General features: G+C 40.9%; 1 long non-coding RNA gene across 1 annotated transcript; it reads left to right on the top strand.

Moving 5' to 3' along the window:
* Window positions 1-244: 244 nt before the first annotated feature.
* LOC117071583 lies at window positions 245-11569 on the top strand. Its single transcript, XR_004432365.1, has 3 exons — window positions 245-277; window positions 6290-6294; window positions 11422-11569. It is a non-coding gene; the product is annotated as an uncharacterized LOC117071583 (long non-coding RNA).
* The last annotated feature ends 1140 nt before the right edge of the window (window positions 11570-12709 follow it).

Below are 12709 nucleotides of genomic sequence, written 5' to 3'. Positions count from 1 at the left end.
AGCAAAGCAGAGGTGGGAAAGGCCTCTGCTGCTGAGGCATATCAGGCTCCTAACTCCTCCTACTCCCCATGTGACTGTTTCCCATGTGAGGCGCTATCTCCCAAGACATAATTCTTTTTTTTTTTTTTTTTATTATACTTTAAGTTCTAGGGTACATGTGCATGACGTTTATATCATGTATAACTCCCCAATGCAATCCCTCCCTCCTCCCCCCTCCCCATGATAGGCCCCAGTGTGTGATGTTCCCCTTCCCGAGTCCAAGTGATCTCATTGTTCAGTTCCCACCTATGAGTGAGAACATGCGGTGTTTGGTTTTCTCTTCTTGTGATAGTTTGCTAAGAATGATGGTTTCCAGCTGCATCCATGTCCCTACAAAGGACGCAAACTCATCCTTTTTGATGGCTGCATAGTATTCCATGGTGTATATGTGCCACATTTTCTTAATCCAGTCTGTCACAGATGGACATTTGGGTTGATTCCAAGTCTTTGCTATTGTGAATAGTGCCGCAATAAACATACGTGTGCATGTGTCTTTGTAGTAGAGTAATTTATAATCCTTTGGGTATATACCCAGTAGTGGGATGGCTGGGTCATATGGTACATCTAGTTCTAGATCCTTGAGGAATCGCCATACTGTTTTCCATAATGGTTGAACTAGTTTACAATCCCACCAACAGTGTAAAAGTGTTCCTATTTCTCCACATCCTCTCCAACACCTGTTGTTTCCTGACTTCTTAATGATTGCCATTCTAACTGGTGTGAGATGGTATCTCATTGTGGTTTTGATTTGCATTTCTCTGATGGCCAGTGATGATGAGCATTTTTTCATGTGTCTGTTGGCTGTATGGATGTCTTCTTTTGAGAAATGTCTGTTCATATCCTTTCCCCACTTTTTGATGGGGTTGTTTGTTTTTTTCTTGTATATTTGTTTGAGTTCTTGGTAGATTCTGGATATTAGCCCTTTGTCAGATGAGTAGGTTGCAAAAATTTTTTCCCATTCTGTAGGTTGCCTGTTCACTCTGATGGTAGTTTCTTTAGCTGTGCAAAAGCTCTTTAGTTTAATGAGATCCCATGTGTCAATTTTTGCTTTTGCTGCCGTTGCTTTTGGTGTTTTAGACATGAAGTCCTTGCCCATGCCTAGGTCCTGAATGGTACTACCTAGATTTTCTTCTAGGGTTTTTATGGTATTAGGTCTAACATTTAAGTCTCTAATCCATCTTGAATTAATCTTTGTATAAGGGGTAAGGAAAGGATCCAGTTTCAGCTTTCTACTTATGGCTAGCCAATTTTCCCAGCACCATTTATTAAATAGGGAATCCTTTCCCCATTTCTTGTTTCTCTCAGGTTTGTCAAAGATCAGATGGCTGTAGATGTGTGGTATTATTTCTGAGGACTCTGTTCTGTTCCATTGGTCTATATCTCTGTTGTGGTACCAGTACCATGCTGTTTTGGTTACTGTAGCCTTGTAGTATAGTTTGAAGTCAGGTAGCGTGACGCCTCCAGCTTTGTCCTTTTGACTTAGGATTGTCTTGGCAATGCGGGCTCTTTTTTGGTTCCATATGAACTTTAAAGCCGTTTTTTCCAATTCTGTGAAGAAAGTCATTGGTAGCTTGATGGGGATGGCACTGAATCTATAAATCACCTTGGGCAGTATGGCCATTTTCACGATATTGATTCTTCCTATCCATGAGCATGGTATGTTCTTCCATTTGTTTGTGTCCTCTTTGATTTCACTGAGCAGTGGTTTGTAGTTCTCCTTGAAGAGGTCCTTGACATCCCTTGTAAGCTGGATTCCTAGGTATTTGATTCTCTTTGAAGCAATTGTGAATGGAAGTTCATTCCTGATTTGGCTCTCTGCTTGTCTGTTACTGGTGTATAAGAATGCTTGTGATTTTTGCACATTAATTTTGTATCCTGAGACTTTGCTGAAGTTGCTTATCAGCTTAAGCAGATTTTGGGCTGAGACAATGGGGTTTTCTAAATATACAATCATGTCATCTGCAAACAGGGACAATTTGACTTCTTCTTTTCCTAACTGGATACCCTTGATTTCTTTCTCTTGCCTGATTGCCCTAGCCAGAACTTCCAACACTATGTTGAATAGGAGTGGTGAGAGAGGGCATCCCTGTCTTGTGCCAGTTTTCAAAGGGAATTTTTCCAGTTTTTGCCCATTCAGTATGATATTAGCTGTGGGTTTGTCATAAATAGCTCTTATTATTTTGAGGTACGTTCCATCAATACCAAATTTATTGAGCGTTTTTAGCATAAAGGGCTGTTGAATTTTGTCAAAAGCCTTTTCTGCATCTATTGAGATAATCATGTGGTTCTTGTCTTTGGTTCTGTTTATATGCTGGATTACGTTTATTGATTTGCGAATGTTGAACCAGCCTTGCATCCCAGGGATGAAGCCCACTTGATCATGGTGGATAAGCTTTTTGATGTGCTGCTGAATCCGGTTTGCCAGTATTTTATTGAGGATTTTTGCATCGATGTTCATCAGGGATATTGGTCTAAAATTCTCTCTTTTTGTTGTGTCTCTGCCAGGCTTTGGTATCAGGATGATGTTGGCCTCATAAAAAGAGTTAGGGAGGATTCCCTCTTTTTCTATTGATTGAAATAGTTTCAGAAGGAATGGTACCAGCTCCTCCTTGTACCTCTGGTAGAATTCAGCTGTGAATCCATCTGGTCCTGGACTTTTTTTGGTGGGTAGGCTATTAATTGTTGCCTCAATTTCAGAGCCTGCTATTGGTCTATTCAGGGATTCAACTTCTTCCTGGTTTAGTCTTGGGAGAGTGTAAGTGTCCAGGAAATTATCCATTTCTTCTAGATTTTCTAGTTGATTTGCGTAGAGGCATTTATAGTATTCTCTGATGGTTGTTTGTATTTCTGTGGGGTCGGTGGTGATATCCCCTTTATCATTTTTTATTGCGTCTATTTGATTCCTCTCTCTTTTCTTCTTTATTAGTCTAGCTAGCGGTCTGTCAATTTTGTTGATCTTTTCAAAAAACCAACTCCTGGATTCATTGATTTTTTGGAGGGTTTTTTGTGTCTCTATCTCCTTCAGTTCTGCTCTGATCTTAGTTATTTCTTGCCTTCTGCTAGCTTTTGAATGTGTTTGCTCTTGCCTCTCTAGTTCTTTTAATTGTGATGTTAGAGTGTCAATTTTAGATCTCTCCTGCTTTCTCTTGTGGGCATTTAGTGCTATAAATTTCCCTCTACACACTGCTTTAAATGTGTCCCAGAGATTCTGGTATGTTGTATCTTTGTTCTCATTGGTTTCAAAGAACATCTTTATTTCTGCTTTCATTTCGTTATGTACCCAGTAGTCATTCAGGAGCAGGTTGTTCAGTTTCCATGTAGTTGAGCGGTTTGGATTGAGTTTCTTAGTCCTGAGTTCTAGTTTGATTGCACTGTGGTCTGAGAGACAGTTTGTTATAATTTCTGTTCTTGTACATTTGCTGAGGAGTGCTTTACTTCCAATTATGTGGTCAATTTTGGAATAAGTGCGATGTGGTGCTGAGAAGAATGTATATTCTGTTGATTTGGGGTGGAGAGTTCTATAGATGTCTATTAGGTCCGCTTGGTGCAGAGATGAGTTCAATTCCTGGATATCCTTGTTAACTTTCTGTCTCGTTGATCTGTCTAATGTTGACAGTGGAGTGTTGAAGTCTCCCATTATTATTGTATGGGAGTCTAAGTCTCTTTGTAGGTCTCTAAGGACTTGCTTTATGAATCTGGGTGCTCCTGTATTGGGTGCATATATATTTAGGAGAGTTAGCTCTTCCTGTTGAATTGATCCCTTTACCATGATGTAATGGCCTTCTTTGTCTCTTTTGATCTTTGATGGTTTAAAGTCTGTTTTATCAGAGACTAGGATTGCAACCCCTGCTTTTTTTTTGTTCTCCATTTGCTTGGTAGATCTTCCTCCATCCCTTTATTTTGAGCCTATGTATGTCTCTGCATGTGAGATGGGTCTCCTGAATACAGCAGACTGATGGGTCTTGACTCTTGATCCAGTTTGCCAGTCTGTGTCTTTTAATTGGAGCATTTAGTCCATTGACATTTAAGGTTAATATTGTTATGTGTGAACTTGATCCTGTCATTATGATATTAACTGGTTATTTTGCTCGTTAGTTGATGCAGTTTCTTCCTAGCCTCGATGGTCTTTACATTTTGGCATGTTTTTGCAATGGCTGGTACCGCTTGTTCCTTTCCATGTTTAGGGCTTCCTTCAGGGTCTCTTGTAAGGCAGGCCTGGTGGTGACAAAATCTCTAAGCATTTGCTTATCTGTAAAGGATTTTATTTCTCCTTCACTGATGAAGCTTAGTTTGGCTGGATATGAAATTCTGGGTTGAAAATTCTTTTCTTTAAGAACGTTGAATATTGGCCCCCACTCTCTTCTGGCTTGTAGAGTTTCTGCCGAGAGGTCTGCTGTTATTCTGATGGGCTTCCCTTTGTGGGTAACCCGACCTTTCTCTCTGGCTGCCCTTAAGATTTTTTCCTTCATTTCAACTTTGGTGAATCTGGCAATTATGTGTCTTGGAGTTGCTCTTCTGGAGGAGTATCTTTGTGGCGTTCTCTGTATTTCCTGAATTTGAATGTTGGCCTGCCCTACTAGGTTGGGGAAGTTCTCCTGGATGATATCCTGAAGAGTGTTTTCCAACTTGGTTCCATTTTCCCCCTCACTTTCAGGCACCCCAATCAGACGTAGATTTGGTCTTTTTACATAATCCCATACTTCTTGCAGCCTTTGTTCATTTCTTTTTCTTCTTTTTTCTTTTGGTTTTCTCTTCTCGCTTCATTTCATTCATTTGATCCTCAATCGCTGATACTCTTTCTTCCAGTTGATCGAGTCGGTTACTGAAGCTTGTGCATTTGTCACGTATTTCTCGTGTCATGGTTTTCATCTCTGTCATTTCGTTTATGATCTTCTCTGCATTAATTAATCTAGCTGTCAATTCTTCCACTTTTTTTTCAAGATTTTTAGTTTCTTTGCGCTGGGTACGTAATTTCTCCTTTAGCTCTGAGAAGTTTGATGGACTGAAGCCTTCTTCTCTCATCTCGTCAAAGTCATTCTCTGACCAGCTTTGATCCGTTGCTGGCGATGGGCTGCGCTCCTTTGCAGGGGGAGATGCGCTCTTATTTTTTGAATTTCCAGCTTTTCTGCCCTGCTTCTTCCCCATCTTTGTGGCTTTATCTGTCTCTGGACTTTGATGATGGTGACGTACGGATGGGGTTTTGGTATAGGTGTCCTTCCTGTTTGATAGTTTTCCGTCTGACAGTCAGAAGGACTGTCTGTTGGTCTGTTGGAGATTGCTTGAGGTCCACTCCAGACCCTGTTTGCCTGGGTATCAGCAGCAGAGGTTGCCGAAGATAGAATATTGCTGAACAGCGAGTGTACCTGTCTGATTCTTTCTTTGGAAGTTTCCTCTCAGGGGTGACGCCACCCTGTGAGGTGTGGGGTGTCAGACTGCCCCTAGTGGGGGATGTCTCCCAGCTGGGCTACTCAGGGGTCAGGGACCCACCTGAGCAGGCAGTCTGTCCGTTCTCGGATCTCAACCTCCGCGTTAGGAGATCCACGGCTCTCCCCAAAGCTGTCAGACAGAGTCGTTCGCGTCTGCACCACCCCCGCTCTTTCCCCTAATGGACTGCAGCTGTGCGCTGTCCGCAGAGGTAGAGTCTACAGAGACAGGCAGGCTTCCTTGAGCTGCTGTGAGCTCCACCCAGTTCGAGCTTCCCAGCGGTTTTGTTTACCTACTTAAGCCTCAGCAATGGCGGGCGCCCCTCCCCCAGCCTCGCTGCTGCCTTGCGGATAGATCGCTGCAGACGGCTGTGTTAGCAGTGAGGGAGGCTCCGTGGGCGTGGGACCCTCCCGGCCAGGTGTGGGATATATTCTCCTGGTGTGCCTGTTTCCTTAAAGCGCAGTATTGGGGTGGGAGTTACCCGATTTTCCAGGTGTTGTGTGTCTCAGTTCCCCTGGCTAGGAAAAAGGGATTCCTTTCCCCCTTGCGCTTCCAGGTGAGGCGATGCCTCGCCCTGCTTCAGCTCACGCTGGTCAGGCTGCAGCAGCTGACCAGCACCGATTGTCCGGCACTCCCTAGTGAGATGACCCCAGTACCTCAGTTGAAAACGCAGAAATCACCGGTCTTCTGTGTCGCTCGCGCTGGGAGTTGGAGACTGGAGCTGCTCCTATTCGGCCATCTTGCTCCGCCTCCGACTTAATTCTTTTCTGCCATCCTTCCTCCCCCAATTCCTCCCCTTCCTTCCCTTAATCTTCCATCACCCCAGACTCAGTGTCTCAGGCATTTGCTAACAGCACTCATTACCATGATGCCTAGAGGTCCTGCTGACATCCTCTTAGTGTGTGCTCCAAAATGCATTTATATCTGCATTTCTGCTTGATTGTTTTCTGCCTTCTAATAACATTGATCCTAATCTCCACTCCAGCTCTCTTCCATCATGCAACTCCCATTCCCAGTGACCAATGGGGCTTTCACATGTAGCATCCCATATCTTACATTCTACGTATTCCTGGCTTTCAGGACAGATGGTAAGCATCATGGGGGCTGCTGATCTAGTGATGGTAGTGATGTTGAGGCAGGATGAGAGTAGAGGGGAAATAGCCAGGGTGCTCAAACAACATGACCTGAAAAAGAAAAGCTAGCAAGAGCTTGAACTGTAAAGGAGGGAGCAAGGTTGGTGGTCAAAGACAGTGCTCAACATCAAATGCAAAAAGCAAATTTGCAATATGAATGACCCAAAAAGCTTAATGTCAGAAACTAGGAGAATCCTAAGAAGTGAAGAGTGGCTTAAAGTAAGTTTCTTATGTAGATTCCACGGCAAAGGCTCATTCTCTGAGGATACCAACTGGAAGAAATCTGATCTAGTCACACGTGGCTTTAAAAGCTCTTTCGCGAGGAACTGAAGGCTGAATGGCCTACCAACTGGGCAATACCATCTTTGGTTTGGAGCTTATTTTTGGTCTGTGCAATTTCTTCTTAGGTGGTTTAATCAAAACAGCAAAAGTGGAAGGCTACCCTTCTCCCATGGGTCCTAGTGACTATTTTCTGAAACTTATTTTGATGTACCTGTTTTGAGTTTAGTGGAACAAGGGGAAACATATTCAGACTTCACAGCTCATAGCAGGATGACCTATTTTCAGCTACAAAGTAAGGAAGAATGCCTCTCACCTTACACACATGTACATACCCATTTGCAGAAGTTACCCAAACAACCCCTGTCAAGTCAGTGGCAAGAGTAAGAACTGGTTTAGAACAAGACCACTAAAAGACCAGAGAGTAAATACTTTAAGCCTTGTGGGTCACTCAGTCCCTGTCACACCTACTCAGTTCCCCTACTGTAGCAAAAATGCAGTCATAGATAACACATAAATAAATGAGTGTTGCCGTGTTCTAATGCAATCTTATTTATAGACACTAAAATTTGAATTTTGGTGTCACTTTCAGATACACCAATCAGACATAGATTTGGCCTTTTCACATAGTCCCATATTTCTTGGAGGCTTTGTTTGTTTCTTTTTACTCTTTTTTCTCTCAACTTCTCTTCTTGCTTCATTTCATTCATTTGATCTTCAATACTGATACCCTTTCTTCCACTTGATCAAATCGGCTACTGAAGCTTGTGCATGCATCACGTAGTTCTCGTGCCATGGTTTTCAGCTACATCAGGTCATTTAAGGTCTTCTCTACACTGTTTATTCTAGTTAGCCATCCATCTAATCTTTTTTCAAGTTTTTTAGCTTCTTTACAATGGGTTTGAACATCCTCCTTTAGCTCGAAGAAGTTTGTTACTACCGATCGTCTGAAGCCTACCTCTGTCAACTCGTCAAAGTCATTCTTTGTCCAGCTTTGTTCTGTTGCTGGCGATCAAGTGGAAGAAAGGGTATCATCATAACCACCCTGGCAAGTCCTTAGAGACCTACAAAGAAACTGAGACTCCCACACAATAATAATGGGAGACTTTAACACCCCACTGTCAACATTAGACAGATCAATGAGACAGAAAGTTAACAAGGATATCTAGGAATTGAACTCAGCTCTGCACCAAGCAGACCTAATAGACATCTACAGAACTCTGCACCCCAAATCAACAGAATATACGTTCTTCTCAGCACCACATTGCACCTATTGCAAAATTGACCACAGAGTTGGAAGTAAAGCACTCCTCAGCAAATGTAAAAGACCAGAAATTATAACAAACTGTCTCTCAGACCACAGTGCAATCACGTTAGAACTCAAGATTAAGAAACTCACTCAAAACCAATCAACTACATGGAAACTGAACAACCTGCTCTTGAATGACTACTGGGTGCATAACGAAATGAAGGCAGAAATAAAGATGTTCTTTGAAACCAATGAGAACAAAGATACAACATACCAGAATCTCTGGGACACATTTAAAGCAGTGTGTAGAGGGAAATTTATAGCACTAAATGCTCACAAGAGAAAGTAGGAAAGATCTAAAATTGACACCCTAACATCACAATTAAAAGAACTAGAGAAGCAAGAGCAAACACATTCAAAAGCTAGCAGAAGGCAAGAAATAACTAAGATCAGAGCAGAACTGAAAGAGATAGAGGCACAAAAACCCTTCAAAAAATCAATGAATCCAGGAGCTGGTTTTTTGAAAAGATCAACAAAATTGATAGGCCACTAGCAAGACTAATAGAGAAGAAAAGAGAGAAGAATCAAATAGACGCAATAAAAAATGATAAAGGGGATATCACCACCGACCCCACAGAAATACAAACTACCATCAGAGAATACTATAAACACCTCCACACAAGTAAACTAGAAAATCTACAAGAAATGGATAAATTCCTGGACACATACACCCTCCCAAGACTAAATAAACCAGGAAGAAGTTGAATCCCTGAATAGATCAATAACAGGCTCTGAAATTGAGGCAATAATTAATAGCCTACTAACCAAAAAAAGTCCAGGACCAGACAGATTCACAGCCAAATTCTACCAGAGGTACAAGGAGGAGCTGGTACCATTCCTTCCAAAACTATTCCAATCAATAGAAAAAGAGGGAATCCTCCCTAACTCATTTTATGTGGCCAGCATCATCTTGATACCAAAGCCTGGCAGAGACACAACAAAAAAAGAGAATTAGACCAATATCCCTGATGAACATCGATGCAGACATCCTCAATAAAATACTGGCAAACCGAATCCAGCAGCACATCAAAAAGCTTATCCACCATGATCAAGTGGGCTTCATCCCTGGGATGCAAGGCTGGTTCAACATATGCAATCAATAAATGTAATCCAGCATATAAACAGAACCAAAGACAAGAACCACATGATTATCTCAACAGATGCAGAAAAGGCCTTCGACAAAATTCAACAGCCCTTCATGCTAAAAACTCTCAATAAATTCGGTATTGATGGGAGGTATCTCAAAATAATAAGAGCTATTCCATACTGAATGGGCAAAAACTGGAAGCATTCCCTTTGAAAACTGGCATAAGACAAGGATGCCCTCTCTCACCACTCCTATTCAAAATAGTGTTAGAAGTTCTGGCCAGGGCAATCAGGCAGGAGAAACAAATAAAGTGTATTCAATTAGGGAAAGAGGAAGTCAAATTGTCCCTGTTTGCAGATAACATGATTGTATATTTAGAAAACCCCAACATCTCAGCCCCAAATCTTCTTAAGCTGATAAGCAACTTCAGCAAGTCAGCATACAAAATCAAAATGCAAAAATCACAAGCATTCTTATACACCAATAACAGACAGAGAGCCAAATCATGAGTGAACTCCCATTCACAATTGCTTCAAAGAGAATAAAATACCTAGGAATCCAACTTACAAGGGATGTGAAGGACCTCTTCAAGGAGAACTACAAACCACTGCTCAATGAAATAAAAGAGGACACAAACAAATGGAAGAGCATTCCATGCTCATGGATAGGAAGAATCAATATCGTGAAAATGGCCATACTGCCCAAGGTAATTTACAGATTCAATGCCATCCCCATCAAGCTACCAATGACTTTCTTCACAGAATTGGAAAAAACTACTTTAAAGTTCATATGGAACCAAAAAAGAGCCCGCATTGCCAAGACAATCCTAAGCCAAAAGAACAAAGCTGGAGGCAACATGCTACCAGACTTCAAACTGTGCTACAAGGCTGCAGTAACCAAAACAGCATGTTACTGGTACCAAAACAGAGATATAGTCTAATGGAACAGAACAGAACCCTCAGAAATAATACCACACATCTGCTACCATCTGATCTTTGACAAACCTGACAAAAACAAGAAATAGGGAAAGGATTCCCTATTTAATAAATGGTGATGGGAAAACTGGCTAGCCGTATATAGAAAGCTGAAACTGGATCCCTTCCTTACACCTTGTACAAAAATTAATTCACGATGGATTAAGGACTTAAATATTAGACCTAAAACAATAAAAACCCTAGAAGAAAACCTAGGCAATACCATTCAGAACCTAGGCATGGGCAACGACTTCATGACTATAACACCAAAAGCAATGGAAACAAAAGCCAAAATTGACAAATGGAATCTAATTAAACTAAAGAGCTTCTGCACAGCAAAAGAAACTACCATCAGAGTGAACAGGCAACCTACAGAATGGGAGAAAATTTTTTACAATCTACCCATCTGACAAAGGGCTAATATCCAGAATCAACAAAGAACTTAAATAAATTTACAAGAAAAAAATCAAACAACCCCATCAAAAAGTGGGCAAAGGATATGAACAGACACTTCTCAAAAGAAGACATTTATGCAGCCAACAGACACATGAAAAAATGCTCATCATCACTGGCCATCAAAGAAGTGCAAATCAAAACCACAATGAGATACCATCTAACACCAGTTAGAATAGCAATCATTAAAAAGTCAGGAAACAACAGGTGCTGGAGAGGATGTGGAGAAATAGGAACACTTTTACACTGTTGGTGGGACTGTAAACTAGTTCAATCATTGTGGAAGACAGTGTGGCGATTCCTCAAGGATCTGAACTAGAAATACCATCTGACCCACCCATCCCATTACTGGGTATATACCCAAAGGATTATAAATCATGCTGCTATAAAGACACATGAACACATATGTTTATTGAAGCACTATTCACAATAGCAAAGACTTGGAACCAACCCAAATGTCTATCAATGACAGACTGGATTAAGAAAATGTGGCACATATACACCATGGAATACTATGCAGCCCTAAAAAAGAATGAGCTCATGTCTTTTGTAGGGACATGGATGAAGCTGGAAACCATCATTCTGAGCAAACTATCGCAAGGACAGAAAACCAAACACTGTGTGTTCTCACTCATAGGTGGGAATTGAACAATGAGAACACTTGGACACAGGGTGGGAAACATCACACACTGGGGCCTGTCGTGGGGATGGGGGAGGGAGGAGGGATAGCATTAGGAGATATACCTAACGTACGTGACGAGCTAATGGGTGCATCACACCAACATGGCACATGTATACATATGTAACAAACCTGCACGTTATGCACATGTACCCTAGAACCAAAGTATGATAATAACAATAATAAAGAAATGTTGAAATAATGGACACAAACTATTTAACCCAAGAAGCAAGAAAAAGAACAAATAAAAGAAGCAGGAAGTAAATATCAAAGATAAGTGCAATTAGGGAACTAGAAAATAATAGAGATAATTAATTATTCAGTCAAGCTATTGAACTGAAAGACTTCTGGTGAGACTAACTATAGACAGAGGGAAAGAGAAAGGATGAAGTAAACAGAGCAACAAGAAGAAGGGAGAAATAATTACACACACAAGTATTTAATATAAGATGAGTTAAATAAATTTGAAAACCAAGATGAAATTAAAAATTTCTCAAAAATTACAAAAATACCAGAACAGACACAAGAAGAAATAGAATGCTAGTAGACCAATAAATACAAATGGATTTTAAATGCAATTAAAGACCTCATCTGCTGGCAACATGTGGCTTAAACATAGAGTCCTCCCAATCCTTTCACAAAAACAAAAAAGAAAAACCATACACAATGCCTTAAATAAAACTAGCCAATAAAATATTCCCAGGAACCTCAGAACATGGACTGCAAACAACAGCAGCAAGATTCTCACAGCTGTATGGACGCAACCAGGGGGCATACAATTGGACTCCTGGACTCTAAGAGTGAAGAAATCTGGAAATCACTTGCAAGCACTCACCCCCTCAAAGGAAGGGATCCCTCAGACCAGAGGACCCAGCTGTCAAATATGACAACAACAGTCAAAACGGAAGGGGGTTTTTCAAGTTCTAATTTGTAGGTAAGTTACCCAAGATTATGATAGAAGGTTTGAAGGGATGGGACCAGTCAGAAATCTCAGGGAAAGGATAGAGCCCTGTACTAAAGAGAAACTGCTAGGAATAGAACACGAATTGGTCAGGACGGAAATGCTTGGAGTAAAAGAAAGAAAAGGGTCAGATATTACCAGGGAAGACAGATCTCAGTTTGATATTAGGAAATCCATCAATATAATTCATCACAGGGCTAATAAGAAAAATCATATCTCCATAGATACTGAAAAGAAAAATCAAAACAGTCATAAAAAATTGAGGAATATTTCCCAAGTATGATAGAATACACACAATATAGCTCCAACCTGGCATCTTATTTAATGGGAAATCACTAGCAAATATTCTTAGTCATGTTTATTAATCTATA

Source organism: Trachypithecus francoisi, unplaced genomic scaffold, assembly GCF_009764315.1.
Source record: "Trachypithecus francoisi isolate TF-2019V2 unplaced genomic scaffold, Tfra_2.0 Lachesis_group3, whole genome shotgun sequence".
NCBI classification, from domain to species: Eukaryota; Metazoa; Chordata; class Mammalia; order Primates; family Cercopithecidae; genus Trachypithecus; species Trachypithecus francoisi.
Note: the sequence above shows the minus strand (reverse complement) of the source record. Positions and strands in the feature narration are given on the sequence as shown.